Source organism: Megachile rotundata, chromosome 6 (genome assembly GCF_050947335.1).
Source record: "Megachile rotundata isolate GNS110a chromosome 6, iyMegRotu1, whole genome shotgun sequence".
Taxonomy (NCBI): Eukaryota; Metazoa; Arthropoda; class Insecta; order Hymenoptera; family Megachilidae; genus Megachile; species Megachile rotundata.
The window spans coordinates 4,815,730-4,833,179 of record NC_134988.1 but is presented as its reverse complement, the minus strand read 5'-3'; the positions used below and the strand labels follow the sequence as shown (position 1 = coordinate 4,833,179).

The 17,450-nt window shown below is 31.5% G+C and overlaps 1 protein-coding gene across 2 annotated transcripts in view; it reads left to right on the top strand.

Moving 5' to 3' along the window:
- wge (BAH domain and coiled-coil containing protein winged eye) overlaps nt 1-17,450 on the top strand; it is a 339,615-nt gene that overhangs the window by 10,829 nt on the left and 311,336 nt on the right. The window lies entirely within an intron of this gene.

Sequence of the window (17,450 nt, the reverse complement as noted above, 5' to 3'; positions counted from 1 at the left end):
TTTGACATTTTGGGATTTTTGGACTTGAGACTTAAAAATTTTTGAATTTCGAAAATTTGGTTGTTTTGAAATTTTTTAATTTTTAAAAAATGGAACTTTGAGACTTTTCGGACTTTATCATTTTAAGAGATTCAAATTATAATTTTGAACTTTAGAAATTTGAAACTTCGAAATTTTGAGATTTTAAACCTTTGAAATTTTGTGATTTTGAGCCTTCGAAATTTTGAGTATTTAAAATGTTAAATTCTGAGATTTTGAGACGTTGAATTTTTAGAATTTTGATACTTTCAAATTTTATGATTTTTAAATTCTCAATTTTTCAAAATTTCCAAAATTTGAATCTTAGTAATTTAAAAATGTTAGAATATTAAAATATTAGAATTCAGAAATTTTGGAATCTTGTAATTTACTCTCATAATTTTGAAATGATAAGACTGAGATGTAGGTACTTCCAATTCTGGTTTCATTAAAGTCGATAAATATTTCCGTCGTTCTACGCACTCAAACTATAGTTCCCTACTGGTATTCGGAATGCGACCGAAAAATCGGCCACGCACAGTGCTTGAGTTTTCAATTCTTGTTTCGCTTATTTTTAAAATATTGATCAACTTGATTAATAACAACCAAAATATTATTAACATTGTCAAAATGTTGATAAGGAATATAATGATTACACAGATACTGTTTTAATTGTGCGTTGTCAAATACCACTTCGAAAGTGAATGTACTGTCAATAAATATTTGACGTAAAAGGTACGAGCAGTTTGTTAATAAACATTGGCAACACTGAAAGCATAAGTATGTTCGCTTGGAAATCCCTTTAGTTGTAGAACTTGGTTTTCGTAAAACCTTTTTTTTCTTATTAACTTTTTTACTTTAATCTACATCTATAAGTGTATTTATTATTAAATCATACATAAACGTAAGTTAACTAATTATCATTAATTATTCAGTTAATATATAAATATAAATAGAATAATTTCTTTTGTAAAATTATTTATTTGCAATAAGATATCATTCAACTGTGATATTTATTCATTTTTCTCGTTTTTCAATTTCCATTGCATGTCCGCCATAATGAAATTTATCGACGCACGATTTAATTTAAAAGTTAATTGTTTCATTAATTCAATTTTCATTTATAAACCTTATTTCATCAGAATCTACTTAAATAGCGAATAAAAGTATATCTAATTAATTTTTCACGGTGATCACCTGAACATGGCGACCACTAAAGCTCCACGTCGGATGTTACAGTACGAAAAATCCACCTCCGTAGTTAAAGGTTTTAAGCACTTTGCGCAGAATAACTATATTCAAATTACATTTGAATTAAGCAACACTAGACACTTGACAGTTCCAGTGAAATTAGAGGACCTAGTCCACCTTCCAAGGAGACCTCGTGGCTTTCGAAATTCCGAATTTATTCAAACTTCGTACAATTATAAAGCGCACCAAAAGTAATAATTTTGCGAAACCGAAACAACTCTACGAAATGGGAGAGTAATATACGTTTAAAGCTTTTGCAATTTAATATGAATAAAATTATTACTTGGGTAATGACATACGACACACTTTCAGAGTTTGAAACATGAGGTTATGGTAAATACTGATGCTTGGGAGCTTCATATTAGGGGCAAGCTTGAAAATGTTATGGTATTATAGAAGTTATTCAAAAATAGAAGTTGAAAGACTTGTTACGCATTGAATTTATTTTTTCTATTATACTAGACTATTTTATGATATAATATGCATACGGCAAAGATACCGTTTATATAAAACAGCGTCATAGTAATTTTTTTAGGTTATTGATTAAAATTGTCAGAATCATCGAAAGCGTAATGCGCATTCTTTGATAAATATTTCCAACAGTGTTACGAACTAAAATTGTCTCAATTGTCTAAAATTGTTTCTGATTTTAAATCCTACTTGCTACCTTTAATTTTTAAAGATTTACGATTACTTGTGTATATATCTTTCAGTCGATTTTAGTACAAAGTTTTCGTAAATAGCATGTGTACTTATCTAAAGGCATCCTACGTCGCGTCCGAACGTAGCGAAGTAGAAAGGTTACAGGTAGAAGTTTGCTCGAACGGAAACCGGCGAAATATAAGTAACATAGAGCGGTAATTTTCGTCTTGCCCTAGTAGCCGGGGGTTAAGTGATAATTTTGGGCCGAGAATCGGTACGTTAATGTAACGCGGTAGAATATTTCACGAATTTCGTTGGCGCAGCTGGGAGTTGGAAGCGAGGTTAGGTTAGACGAAGCTAGGCGAGGCATGGCGAGGTGAGGCGAGACGAAGCGAGCCAACATCGAACGTGTGTTCCAAAGGTTATAAAAACCGGTCCTTGGTTTTGCCAGACGAAACATCGTGGCGAGCAAAGGCGGGTAGAAGCGGGTTGAGGCGATGTTCCGGCTGCTTTGCCAAAGCAACGCTCGGAAATGACGAGGTTTAGCGGAGTCGCCTGCGAATCACACGTGTTTACCCATACTTAACCTTTTCTGTGAAGTGACAGCTTCGACAGCGAGGTGTAAGACGGAGCCGCGTCTAACCCTTGATGCAATTTTTTTATTTATTATGTATGCCACAGCTGAAATGTTGATTCGGTAAATGTATACAGTACAAGTGTGTATAATCTTTATTTATTATGTATGCTACTCATAAAACGTTAATTTACTAGTCCCTAGACAATGTATGCGTTTAATAATACGGTTAGTAAATGTATTCACGAGAAACTGTGGGTATAGAAGATGCATATAAAATTTTATAGACCTTTATGATGATGTTATGGGTGATGCTATATCGATCAACTGTGGTAATTACAGATTATTTTGTTTTCGATAGTTGGAACACTACGTTAAAATGAAAATGGAAGAACTGATGTTTGTGTATCGAAAACTTGTGAATTGTGCGTGCTCTATTTTTACGTTTCATTATGAGAAATGTATTAATTTACAAATCTACCGATTTGAGTGAAGGTGAGATAGCAAAAATAGTAATTTATAGTTTGACAATATAGGAATATTCATCGTTTGAATGGATATTACATATGATATGTATAAAGTATATTTAGGTTAAGAGATATAGTACGATCGTAAATTAAAGTGAGAAATACAAGCTTACGTCGAGGTTATATCAATTTAATTTACGATCGGACTACATCTCCGAAGTCGACTATAACAATCGAACAGTTATAACGTCTATTAACTTCTAATATTTTTGTGTGCATTTTCTAGACATTATTATAGAAAATTAATTTTGTTTTAACAGCCTTTTACGACTATTTCGTCATAAAAAAAGTTGCATGCATAAAGAGACGATATATCAATTTAATAACACGGTTCGGAATCGGTTGGAACCGTAGCTACCCTTAAAAGCGAAACGAATTTCACCATAATTTCCGGTTCTTGCGCTTATGCAAATTCGAACTATTCATTCGTAATGTTCATTTTCATTTAAAATTTATATTCGGATTGAAACACGATGTAATATAAAGGAACTCCTCGAAATAAATTATATAAATATTTTTCTAATTACTACAAATTACATAAAAATTTCAGTTTTTAATTTCAATATATTCTGTTAATTTTATCAAGCTTGATGAAATTTTTATTATTCGATTGTTGCAGGATTGGTGAACTAATATTTATTCTTTTTCATTTCAAAATGGCTACTTGACCTAGGTCCTTTCAAATTATCTTTTAACCTGAAAATCTCAGAGTGAATTCATGAATTATATAATAAATATAATAAATGTTAATAGATTATTAAATATTAATATGAATTGTAATAAATTGTTCATTTAAATATATCATAAAGGAAGCAGCTTATTCTTTTTAAAATTAATTATAATTTAATTCATATAAATATTTTGTTCAAGTTTAATTTCAATGTTGTACTAAAGCATTATAATGATAATTTGATTTGTAGATATAGTGTGGTCATAAATTTAGATACAAAAATGAAGATATCTACAAAAACTTAATATGTGAAAATACTTTTTCAAAATTGCACTTCAAAAACTGTTTTCAGATTTGCATCAAATGAATTTGATCTCGCAGGTACTTGGTAAATTCAACGATTTTACGATAGCACTATATCCCCAAATAAAACTATACTTTATACTTTAAGACCTCAGACACTAAAAAGAAGTTATTCATTATTTTAACTTGAAAAAAATTGTAAATAATTTTCAAAAGATGTTTTAGCAAATTTCACAGCTGGTTTCAGTAAAATTAAAAAATTTGAATATAAAAAAGAAATTAGAAACATGAAAAAATTGAAGAAATGAGGGTCTACACGGAAAAACTAAAAATTTGTGTCGACTTTAATATAAAGAGTTAAAATTTTAGCTGAACTCTTGAGATATAACTTGAGATATAAGTTTGATTAAAAAATAGTAAAAATATTGGGGTTTCAAAAAAAGTAATTTATTTAGATTTTCAGAGCATAAAGTGAGTAAAATTGAAATTAAATTGACTAGAGTTATTTCATAGTTCAGTATAGCTATTAAGAGTTGAACTATTGGTACAGTACTCACATTTTGTATACATATATATTTTAACTTTTACAGTTTTACGATCTCGCTATATCGCACACTGTACATAAAAAGTTTAAGGTTTCAGAAGTGAGTGAAACATTTCAAAACGAACGATACAAGATATATACAATATTATCAATGGCATAAAATAGTATTCATCGTAATTCTGACATAACATTGCCCGGGGTCAAAGTTGAGCCGGCGCCACTGGCAGATTGTTAACCTTTTTGATAGGCGTATGTTACGCGGAAATCGCAGACATTTTTGCGTAATGAGTGTTTTTGGATAAAATTAGTATTGATCTGAATGTAAGTGGAAAAAAGACGATTGAACGAAAAATCAAATTTATTAGTGCATATGTAAACGAGTATGAGATTAAGTGTAATAATCCGGTTTTGTACTATAATGAGATCATGTACTCGCGAGCACTGTAGGTTTATTTACGGACTCATTAGGGAACGACTCGCTTATTTTTAGGCGGTTTATTTTGAAATTTTTAATGTTATTAGTTTTCAGATTTAGAAATTTGGAAATTTTCAAGTTTGAAATTTAGAAATTTGTATAATCTAATAATTAAGATTGAAATTTACAGATTTGAAAATTTGGGAGTTTAGGAATTTGGAAATTGGACATTTGAGTATTTAGGAAGCTGGGGATTTAAAAATTTGGAAATTTTGGGTTTTGAAAATATTTTAATTTTTAAATTAAATAATTTCAGTATTTAGAAATTTTGCTGTGGATGTTGGGGAAAGTGGGAATGTGGAAATTTAGAAATTTGGGAATTTTTTGAATTTTTTGAATTTTTGAATTTTTAAATTTTGGATGTTCGGAATTTGGGAATTTGGGAATTTGGGAATTTGGGAATTTGGGAATTTGAGAATTTGGGAACTTGGGAATTTGAGAATTTGGGAATTTGGGAATTTGGGAATCTTGGAATTTGAGAATTTTGGAATTTTGGATGTTCAGAATTTGGGAATTTGGGAATTTAGGAATTTGGGAATTTGGGAATTTGGGAATTTGGGAATTTGGGAATTTGGGAATTTGGGAATTTGGGAATTTCGGAAGTTTGGAATTTGGAAATTTGGAAATTTGGGAATTTGGGAATTTGGAAATTTGGGAATTTGGAAATTTGAGAATTTTGAAATATGGAAATGTAGAAATTTAGAAATTTAGAAATTTAGAAATTTGCAATTTGGAAGTTGAGAAAATTGAGAATTTTAATACTAAAATTTTCAAACTTAGAAATTTTAAAGTACAGATACTTTGAAATTAGAAAATTTGAAAATCTACAAATTCATATATTTATTCTTGCAAAATTGAATGCAAATGATAGAAACTTAAGTTTTGCAGACTTATTGTCCATAAAACTCTTCAGTTAAATATTAATTTTGTTAAAATTGCTTTTCAAAAGTTTTGAATTATTCTACAATTGTATATTTGATAACATGTAATATAAGATAATTTCAGTAGCTCATTTAATAAAGTTGCAAACTTACAATAGAAGGATCCGTGGTTCGAATCCTTCATTTGCTCTAACTTTTTTTTGTTAATTCCAGTGTATAGTACATTTACGCATAATTTAAATGAAATTCGTGTTATTTAAAAATATATTTAATCATCATTTCCAATTACAATTGCACATCTCTATACAACGTACTGTATAACACATTCGCTATCAGCATTATATTTAACATCTCCGATTTCTCAAATGAAGTCAAATTTTTATCTACTTTTTATCATATAATTTTAAATATATAATATACTATAGTAACCATACAAATGAATTGAAATTATGTTAAGTTATTTTATATAATTTCACAAAGAATTGTCAATCAACAATTATAAATAAATTTTCGTTTGAGTGCTGATGGTGAACCTATTGAATATTTCTTCTTTAAAAAATCGTGTTTTCCGGTAAAAAATAGTAATTTCAAAATAGAACAATTTATGTAACAACATGAATAAATATTTCATTACACAAAATAAAATACCCGAAGAAAGAAATCATTTTTAATTTTTGCAAACGCAAGACGATGAAATGTAAACAAATTCGAATTTTTCTGAAAACCGTGTTTCTTTTCGGAAAATTAATGTTCGAATAGAGACATTTACGTACACAAAGTACTAAAATTTTAAAAAATGTACTTGTCTGAGAATGTTTGTACGAGTCTCGAATCATTGAGTATCTTTCCTTTTCGGAAATAAAATAAGGACATTACAACTTACGATTAGTTGCATAAGACATTACTCGATGTTACGGAGGAACTTTATTACGACTGCTTTCAATAAATGCTATGTATTAAATGGTTATAACGATATCGTAACACGAATACCTTGGTAAAAAACGCCTGTCGACGAAAGTCGACGCCCGTACACTCGGGTGCAACGCAGACTTCTTTCGGATAAGAACACGTATGTAACTGTAAACTTGATAACTTTTCGAATCTTGCATTCTCATATTTTGAAATTTAATGGATCTTCAGTTTTTTGAATTGTTGAATTTTCAGTTCCTGAATTTTTCAATTTTCAAGTCCGGAATCTTTGAATTTTTATATTTTTTATTATTAGAAATTTCGAATTCAATTCTTTAATTTTTCAATTTTTCGATTTTTCAATTTGTCAATTTTTCAATTTTTCAATCTTTCAATTTTTCAATTTTTCAATTTTTCAATTTTTCAATTTTTTCAATTCTTCAATACTTCAATTCTACAATTCTTCAAGTTTTCTATTTTTCAATTCGTCTACTTTCAATTCTTAGTTGTGAATTCTCAATTTCCAACTATGAGTTTTCAATTTTCGATATTAGAAGCTCTCAACCTCGAAATTTAGAAATTATTGAGTTCCTAGATTTACTCTGGAAACATTCCTAAATTTTGAGTTCATTAAATTCCTAGTCCCATAAATCCTTAGATCAATAAATTCCCATGTTTTCTGAATTCTTAGAACCTGAAATGTTAAGCTTCCTAAATCTCTAAATTCTCACATTCCAAGCTTCCTAAATCACTAGATTCTCTACTTGCAACCTCCCTAAATTCCTAAATCATCAATGCTTAAAGTTCCTAAAGATCTTAAAGATCTCTAGATCCTTGAATTGTACGTTTCCTAAATCACTAAATCATCAAATCCTAAGTTTTCTAAATCGCTAGGTACCCTAATTTCAAGATTTCTAAATCTCTAGGCGATTAAATCCTAAGAGCCCAAAATCTCTAGATCATTAAATTTGAAGCTTTCGAAATCCCTAAATCATCAAATTCCAAGCTCCTTAAATCCCTATGTTCTCTAATTTAAAGACGTATAAATCCCTAGACCATTGAATTTCGAGAGTAAAAAATCCCTAGATCCTTAAATTCTAAGCTTCCGAAATCCCTAGATTCTGAATATCGAAATCGTCAAATCTCAATATCTTCAAATTGCCAGCTCTCTAAATCCCTAGATTCTCAAATTCTTAGCCCTCTAAGTCCCTAGGTCCTCGAATTCCTAACTCTCTAACCCCTTAGGGCTTTGAATTCCTAACTCTTTAAATCTCTAAATCCTCATATTCAAAATCTACCAAATTCCTAGATCGCCATATCTGCAGATCTCAAAATTAAAAAATCCAACGATATTTATGTCTCCAAACGAATAAAGAAAAATCTCTAGAAATGAGCGAGTATGAGACCTATTTTTCCTCGATCCCGATATTTTTCCTACGGAAGCCAGATTTGCCGCTGACTGTACATCGAGAAGGTTAACGCCTGCATGTGCACGTTGTTGAAGCTTTGTGAAATACGAGAATAAGGGGCGTCCGAGGTGGAGACCGACCGATTACTCCGTCGATTAATGACGAATGGTTAACGAACCATGAAAATCATTCGACGCGTGCACGGCCAACTTGCCTGGGAAAGATGAGGCTTCGCTTTTCGTTCGTACGTATTTTTGTCGCGCTTTTAGGGTGCACACGCTTTATCATGAAATTGCCCTAAAATCTAACTGCGCGTTAATAATGATGTTCCCCTAGAAATTATGTGTTGATTAGTCGTTGCAGCAAGTTGGTGAATTCAATTCGACCTATAAATTCGTACATCGGTTACAAGTTAGTGAATTCAGTTCGATGAGTAATTTTGTACATCAGTTACAAGTTGGTGAATTCAATTCGATGTTTAAATTTGTACTTCAGTCACAAGTTGGTGAATTTAGTTCGATCTGCCATTTTGTACTTCAGTTGCAAGCTGATGAATTCAATGGGATCTGCAAATTCGTACATAAGTTACAATTTGGTGAAATCAGTTCGATCTATAATTTTGTAGATCAGTTAATGTATGTTGTACATACAAATTTGTCTAATTCTTCAACTTCGCACTTGAATATTTGGTTACGTTATACATATGTATAGCCCATATCAGGAAAGCTCGCGAGAACAAAATGGCATCGCTTTTCGTCGCAAGATGCAGACCGCGGCAGTGGATGATCACATTGTTGTATTACATTTTTAAGAACCCGATATTGGACTTAATAGATGGATGTTGCTAATAAAAATCAGTTTATAATGAAATATTTTAATGCAAAAATAAATAAGTTAAACTATTATATTTCAGCGCTATATTTTGTACAAATCTATATCACTGAAAATTCTGCAAAATTTAAACTTAAATGACTAAATTTCACCTTTGTGTTTTTACACAAAATGTGAGATATAAGATATCGCAATATAACACTTATTTACACAAATATAACATACAAAATGTGCACAATTATAGAAAACTACATAGTACAGGTTACTAAATTACTACAGCATACCTCATTGCACAGGTAAACGATTTTAACAAAAATAAACCCTATGTGTAATAAAAGTTCACAGTTGATATAACCCAGAGTAAAAATAAACCAATGTTTATCAAAACAACATCTTTACCCCATGTTTACTACTTGAGATGACTTTACTGGGATCTTATTTTTTATCAGAACCGACTGTATATTCCTACTTTAAATGTTAACGTACGCGTGTTCTATTAGATGGCTGTCGCACATTACGCGAGGCCTGTGTTAGATCAGAAAATGGTTGGAAGAACAATATCGCGAGAGACGAGTTGGTCAGAGAGAACCTATTGTTTAGTCTGCGAGGTCTCCAAATTTTACATTAGACTTTTATCTGCGGAGAGCTATGAAAGCGATAGTGTATCGACAGAACGGATTATTGATGCATTTACAGAGCTCAAGGAAGGTACACATGATATTCGGAGCGCGTTAAACTCGATCTCCTTACGAAGTCAAGTTTGCATTAGGAACGGTGAACGACATTTTGAAATGAAAGCATAAATGAACATTTTCGTGATACTAAAGCATTCGTAGACTTGCGAGTGTACAACATATTTTTCTTATTTCTACTTACAGAACTTCCCGGTGAAGTTTTATCGTTTATCTCTGAGACGACTGCAATAATTCAGTTAGTATAAGCTCGGGGGAATAACTTTTTTATTCGTTTGAAAATGGCTGAAACGGAAGAACAGGTTGGATTCGACACCATATTACTTATAATATGTACAATCTTAAAGCTCACTTTACCATTCGACATGACGAATATTTATATTGAAATGCATTAAAGGCTGTTTGATTGACGCTCAGCGGATATGTACGTAACACTTATGGAATTTACTGGCGAAGTTTGATCGTTTAACTTAGGGCTTTGAAATGTAGCTATGACGTTTAACCAATATCCGCCGTGCCTTGAGTGGAATCAATTATTTTTGTAATGTCCTCACTATTTCATGTAATAAAACATATTGGAGTCAAAACGTGGTATAAAAATGTACGTCCTTTGAAATCTAAGCAGTCACAAATACTTAGTTATTCAACAGTTCAAAATCTAATCAAAACAAAGCCTGGTGATTGATCATGAATCGTACTTTGCCCACGAGCACTCGATCTACGATCAATAATCAGGTTTTAAAGTAAAATTGATAACATTTTTAAAGATTAGTAATAACACTTAAATTTTGGAATATTCCCAATGTTAAAACGTCACTTGTATTTTTACATGAATCGATTTAAAGTATTCAAACTTGCAAGATTAATTGTGTGATGTTAAAATGCTAAAGAAATTTCAGTAGGACAAGCTATAGTAACCGATTAGTCTTATTATTAGATTGTTGCATATCAGATGGCCGATTTCCCAGTACATAAACTGTAAGAGAATTTTGTGATATAGATGTTTCACAAAGTACGCTTTTAGAATGTCAAAGCTTAAAGTTTGCTAATTTAAGAATTTCATTATTTGACGATTTTGAAATCTCGAAGATTTAAGAAATGTAGGAAATTAAATAATTTGAAAGTCTTGGAAGTTTGATATATTTAAAATTTTGAATAATTAAAGATTTGTGAATTTAAGCATTTAAATGCTTTAAAATTTGAGTAGTACAAAATTTGTAAATCTGAGAGTGTAAAAAAAGTAATTAGAAACTAAAATTTAAAAACTATTAAATAAATGCAAAAACATAAAAATTCGAGAAGATGAAAATGTGGAAATGTGAGATGCAAAAATGTGGTAATTGGAGGATATAGAAATTGAAAAATTAGAAAAAGTAAAAATGTAAAAATATTGCAGTAAGAAAACTATCAGATTTGCGTATCCTCGAAGTTCGAAAGCAAATGGCTTGGCCCTGCACTTGTCCCTATCGAAAGGAAGCTTACGTACCGAAGAGTACGGTCAGGTCTCACTGTATTACGCCCATCGTGCAGTTTCGTAGTGACGTAAATAAATGAATAAATCATGTTTGGAGGGAACAGGCAAGGAGGAAGAGCCACGATGTTGATTGGACAAAATTTCGCAATACGGCGCTAAGATTGACGGGGAACCGGTTCTCTTTCGTGCGAAAGAAAGAAGAGGTTCCTTTCCGTCGTTCCTTTCCTCTTCTCTCTTCGGTACGCGCGCGCACGCGCAATGTCTCGTTGTCTGTTTTCGTACGCTTAGCTCGACCGTTTGTTTTCTTTCTTTTCATCGTCTTCTCTTTGGCTTTTACCAGTCACGTCCTCCAACAGGTACCAGCACGTAAAATGTACTCACGACATTAGTCCTACGCGAAACATGATTCGTGCTGGCCAACGACGTCTACCGTATTCCATGCACACGTGTACGTTCGATTTTTTTGCTTTAACTAGTTTTCAAATAAAGCAATAAATATGGCTCGCGATTCTACTCCATTTTCTTAATTTATCTGTTTCTCAATATTTCTGTCAGTTTATTTTTGTGATTATTATTATGGGATCATTCTAATTGTGGGTTCATTTGTAATTTATAATAATTTCATATTAGTTAATGCAATTGTCGCTTAGTTTTGGAGTTTCATTGCAAATTTAATAACTTTCAAAGTTAATTTGTGGAAAATTTTGGTGGCAAACTACAAGCCAATTTAAGTGGTTTACAATAATTCAATTATACTTCCACTTTGTGTTTTAGTATTCATTTTCTTTTGTTAATAAGTGATTAATAATTGGTGATGTATTTACCCTCGAATTCGGTACTTTAATCGATTCTTACACGTAAATCTTACACAACACTTGTTAGCTACTGCGCATGCTCTATGCGCAGCATTTCGCACGCCTTCGAGCGCAGTTAAGTGTCATTCTTCTTTCTTAATGACGATGATAATTAAAGATATTAAATGTACATACCTTTACACCTGTTGTTGGATTATTTTTGTATCTATACGTCCATTACTATTCTACACAGTTAATATATTTATTTCAAAACATTCCATTTGTATTTAACAATATACGATTTATATTTGACGCTACGCAATTTGAATTTGGCGCCATGTGATTTGCCTGGTTGCACCTTTGGATGCATTTACGTACTGGAGCATTTAACGCATTTAAATTTGTACCGCAAATTTCTAAAACTTGATTACTGTATTGTTAATGCTTGTAAACTTCAATTTGTTAACTTTAAAGTAAATAATATTCTAATGTATTATTAAATTAGTAGTAAATAGTAGCAATAAAATTATTATTAAAAAATTGAGGCAAATTAACCTCTCGACACAAAATAACATAAACCACTATTTATTTACACACTAATAATTTAAAAATAAATGCAATCAGGAATAAAATAAGAATAAAGAAATGAACCGAGAAAATAACTTAGCTGATTTGTATCATAAAAAACGCAATAAATTTTTAATCTTAATTAACGTTACGACAAACATTAAAATACTGAATAATAAAAAGTTAAAAAAGAAAATATTAAATTTAATCGTAACTCTGACGTTATTTTTAAGTCTATTCTTCGTCAAACGGGAGCGATTTTCAATTTACGATCAAGTTTCTTTTCCCCGTAGGAAAAACCGCTGTTTTACGGTCCTTTAATACAAAGAAGTTTGAAAACCACGTTTGATCGTCGATGGAACGTTTTATCGCCGCTTAAGGGTGTTTTCCGGCGCTACGAAAAATAGTTCTAATTATAATAGAATATAATCGAAAACTACTACAACAGCTTTGAGTATTATAGAAACATTGCTCTCAAAACAAAAGTAGTTTTTTTTAAATACATTTGTGCTGCAGTTTGCTGAACTCCGTAACAGAATTCCGCTACAATGTTTACCACAGGTATCGATATTTGATATAAAAAATACAGCAATTTAATATTTCACGTGAAAGATACCGAAATTTAATATTTAACGTGAAAAACAGGCATTTAATATTTAATATGACAAGTATGGAAATTTAATATTATACAGAAATTTTACTAAATGCAGTATCAAACTTCTAAATCTGACTGAAAATTAACTCAAACATAACCAACACAGTCATTATAATTTTCATCCAATCAGTTTGCAAATGTCGTAAAATGAGAATAAAAAATAGAAAATAATCTGCCCATATAAAAAAAGAAGTATAAAAGTTCCTAAAAGCGAGATTCGAGATAAGTACCTCGTCTATTCCGGCTCTAATTGCACTGAATATTAAAAGGGTAAGAACGAAGTTGCCTGTTGATTATTTCTTTTCTGCGCACTCTCCAAAATGTTACGTTACTGGAGGATCAATAGTTTTCCGTGTAAAGGCTGTTAAATAGGGTAAGTTTAATTATAGCCGCCATATATGTATATCAGGAGACGATATCGATGGAAGAAAAAGACCGCAGGTCGACGGTCGTACCAGGGTCGGGTCATACCCGGCCAAACAGGAAATGGGACTTACGTCACTGCCTCCGGTACGGTTCTGCTTAAAACAACTTTGCGATTTTATGTTCGGCATTCTTGGGCTCGAATTCGTGCCGTTGACCAATCAGATTTTTGTGTGGTAGGGTAATAAGTTCTCGTCACGCATGGTATTGACAGTGAATTGGGAAACAGGATTTATGAAAATAAATTTATTGGTAAAGGTCTGTCACTGATATAGACATAACCTATTTATACTAATACAAATAAAGCATGTATATATAATATATTTGTATAATATATTTATATATATAAGTATATATATATAATATGTATAGTATGCTTAAGTATGCTGTATAGTAAGAATGCTTATATTGGTATAGTAGTTTATTAATAGATTATTAGTAGAGTAAATGTACTACTATATAGTAATGTATTTGTATCAGTGTAAATATTTATAACAGATTTATAGTAGTAAGTATAGTATAAGTAGCTTTGTATAAATAGCATATTTATGCTAGCATGTTATAGTATAAATATACTGTACTTACTAGTATAAATATAAACAGCAGATTTATGCTAGTAAATATAATATAAGTAGCTTTGTATAAATAGCATATTTATGCTAGCATGTTATAGTATAAATATACTGTACTTACTAGTATAAATATAAACAGCAGATTTATGCTAGTAAGTATAGTATAAGTAGCTTTGTATAAATAGCATATTTATACTAGCATGTACTACTATAAATATACAACACTACTAATATAAATATACTGTTATAAATATTTGTACTTCCACAAATACATTAATATATGTATACTAGTAATCTGTTAACAAACTGGTATACTAATATAAGTAGACTAGTCTTAATATACACTATACCAGTATGAATATACTAATGAACATACAGTTTATGCTGTAACATAACTATGACCACAACTATATTTATAATCGTATAAATTAACATAGAAATGTATGTTTTAGGCCTACAGTCTTCACTAACGTATTAATAAATTCTTATTTTAAATTTGCTTTCGTGAAATATTCCTAATGTACTTACTTATATCTTAAATGCAAAATTTACTTCCATACATACAATTTCTTTTGCTTGTTTCCAATTTTTATTTTCATTAAAAATAGTTGGTAATGTAGTACAAATTTTGATAGGTATCTCGAAGTTCCTTCAGATTTTCAAATTAGGTTGAAAGTATCTTTGTTTACAAGATGTGGGAAACCATATTTGAAGAATTAAGTCATGAAATTAATACGAAATTAAAACATAATAAGTTGATTATGTAAAGAGCCGTTTTAATTATCGATATCGTTTACTTTCTAATTCTATGAATAAATAATAGCGATAATTTTAAAAATTAAATTAATAACGACCCTCATAATATTTTATAACCTATAATTGTAATTACACCTTTAATATCCCCGATATAATTACAGTACCTAACCTCAATTAAATTACTTGTCTCGCATTATACAAAAAAGAAAAATGTATCTTCGCCATCATTTATGTAAATTAATCAATATTAGAATGACAAAACAAAGCAGAATTTCATTGAATGTTTACATGGGAGCGGTGGAAACTTCGTCATGCCACAAATTATAATGACGTAACAAGTGTTTACAAAAGTTCACTATTGTACAGGTACTTCATTATTTTTACTCAGAAGAGCGAGCAATGTAGTTGATATTAATGTTATTGTTAATTGGCAGACCATGAAGATTTCTGAATGAATAATATTCTTTCAGTTAATCAACGAACCGACGGTATTGCATTCTCATTTCAAAGATAATACATAGTTGCGTACTGTTAATCTACGAACTCACGATGCTGCCTCTTCATTTCAAAGATAATTGTTATGAAGTGACGGGAACTGCGGTATATCGTTAGCAACATTGTTTACATCAGCACTATTGTCAGTAGCCATAATACCGCGAAAGTTTCTAACATATGTATTTTGTTTAAGGTACAAATGAAATAACAAGGTTCGTATATTGATTATCGATTTCAAATTTCGCGCCATTTTTGTTACGATGATTTTCTATGTGTTCTCTCTGTTTATGTACATTATTTACATCAGAATTATTGTAACCAGTTCAAACAGCGAGAAAGTTTCTAATTTATGTATTTTGTTTAACGTAAAAATGAAATTGTATATATCGCTGATCGATTTCAAATTTCGCGCCATTTTGGTTACGATGATTTTCTAGATATTTTTTTGTATTCACAAACAACAAGATCGTCAGATTGTTTCTAGGTTCTTTCAAGATTTTTCAAAGATTTTTTTTATTCTGTAAATCTGAATCAGTGAAAATATATCTGGATAAATATATTTGGAAATTTGGGAATTTAGGAATTTTGGAATTTATGATTTTAGGGACTTGATAATTTGAGGATTTGTGGTTTTATGAGTTTTAGGATTTGAGGATTTGAGGACTTAAAAATAGAAGGATTTGAACATTTCAAAATTTGGGAATGTATTTTTAGACTCAGGAAAAAGAAAAATTGCAGAATTTGAAGATTTAGATCGTAGAAATTAAACAATCTGAAGGTCTTGGTTTTAAGTTTCTGAAAATGTAGGTATTGAGTAATTTAGAAGGTATTCCCGAGTTATCTTTATTCTCTCTAGGATTCCTCCACAGTACTCCATAATTTCTATCTAAATTATCCCAGCGTATTTGCTCTCTCCTCAGCATTCTTCCAGTGTCCCTCACCATAGATCTTCCTTAGATTTAGCCCAGGTTTTCCCTAGGCTCCCCCCAGTTCTCTCAAGATTCCACCATTCCCTGAACCAAAGGAAGCCTAAGTGGTACGTTAAACACTCTGGTATCTGTACTTAAATCGATTCGAATCAACGTCCGTCACAACGGATGTCGTGTTAGACACTCGTACGGCATCAGACTTAACTTTCATTTATAAACAATGATAGAAATCACGTAATACGCGGTAGCACACCGTACATTATTACGATTATTACCATCATTACGCAGTCAAAGGGTTAATAAACGATTGATCAATCCTGTTGCTCCGTTCAATTGTCTATAAACACGCTTATTATCCGTAAACAGTGTAAAAGTTCTTTACTCCCGGACAGCCTCATATACGTGCCTCATTCATACGTCACTTCCAAATATGCTGCGTTTGCTATTCTCACGTTTACATAAACAGCGATCTGGAAAAACTGTCTGAAGACCGCGTATGATGTGTACTTTCTGTGTCAGTTTGGTTTTCGTTCATGGACTTAGTCAAGTAGTGAAAGGCTTTTAAAGGCTGAATCTTCAAACTTTGGTCACCATTACTACAGACACCATGCACTTAAACAGTTTATTGCTTTCCGACTTAAAGGCACGTACGACATCGCGTACTTACGTAAGATAGCGAACGCTTTGGCGCCGAAAAGTTCCCTGCAGCAATGCTTATTGTTGAGGTCCCTTACGCCCCTACGGTTTAGTCTCCCATCACTCGTGTCTTTTCCGCGACACAGACAAACCAACACACGTTGAAGCCGTGCGTGAATATGTACCACACACACGAGGGAAGAAGAAGTGTGGTTCTGAAATCAGCTCTGCTGGACAGCACTGCTCTGACCTCCCTCTTGTCAGAGGGAGGAGCCTCTAATGCGCTATGGTCTGCCACTACTCCTGTCTCTCTTTGGGAGAGAACACACACACGTGTGCCCTCGTGGGCGACTCGCTGGTAGTGATAGATATTCGAAACTCTCTGCTACAACAGTTCAAACATACTCTTAATAGTATACCACT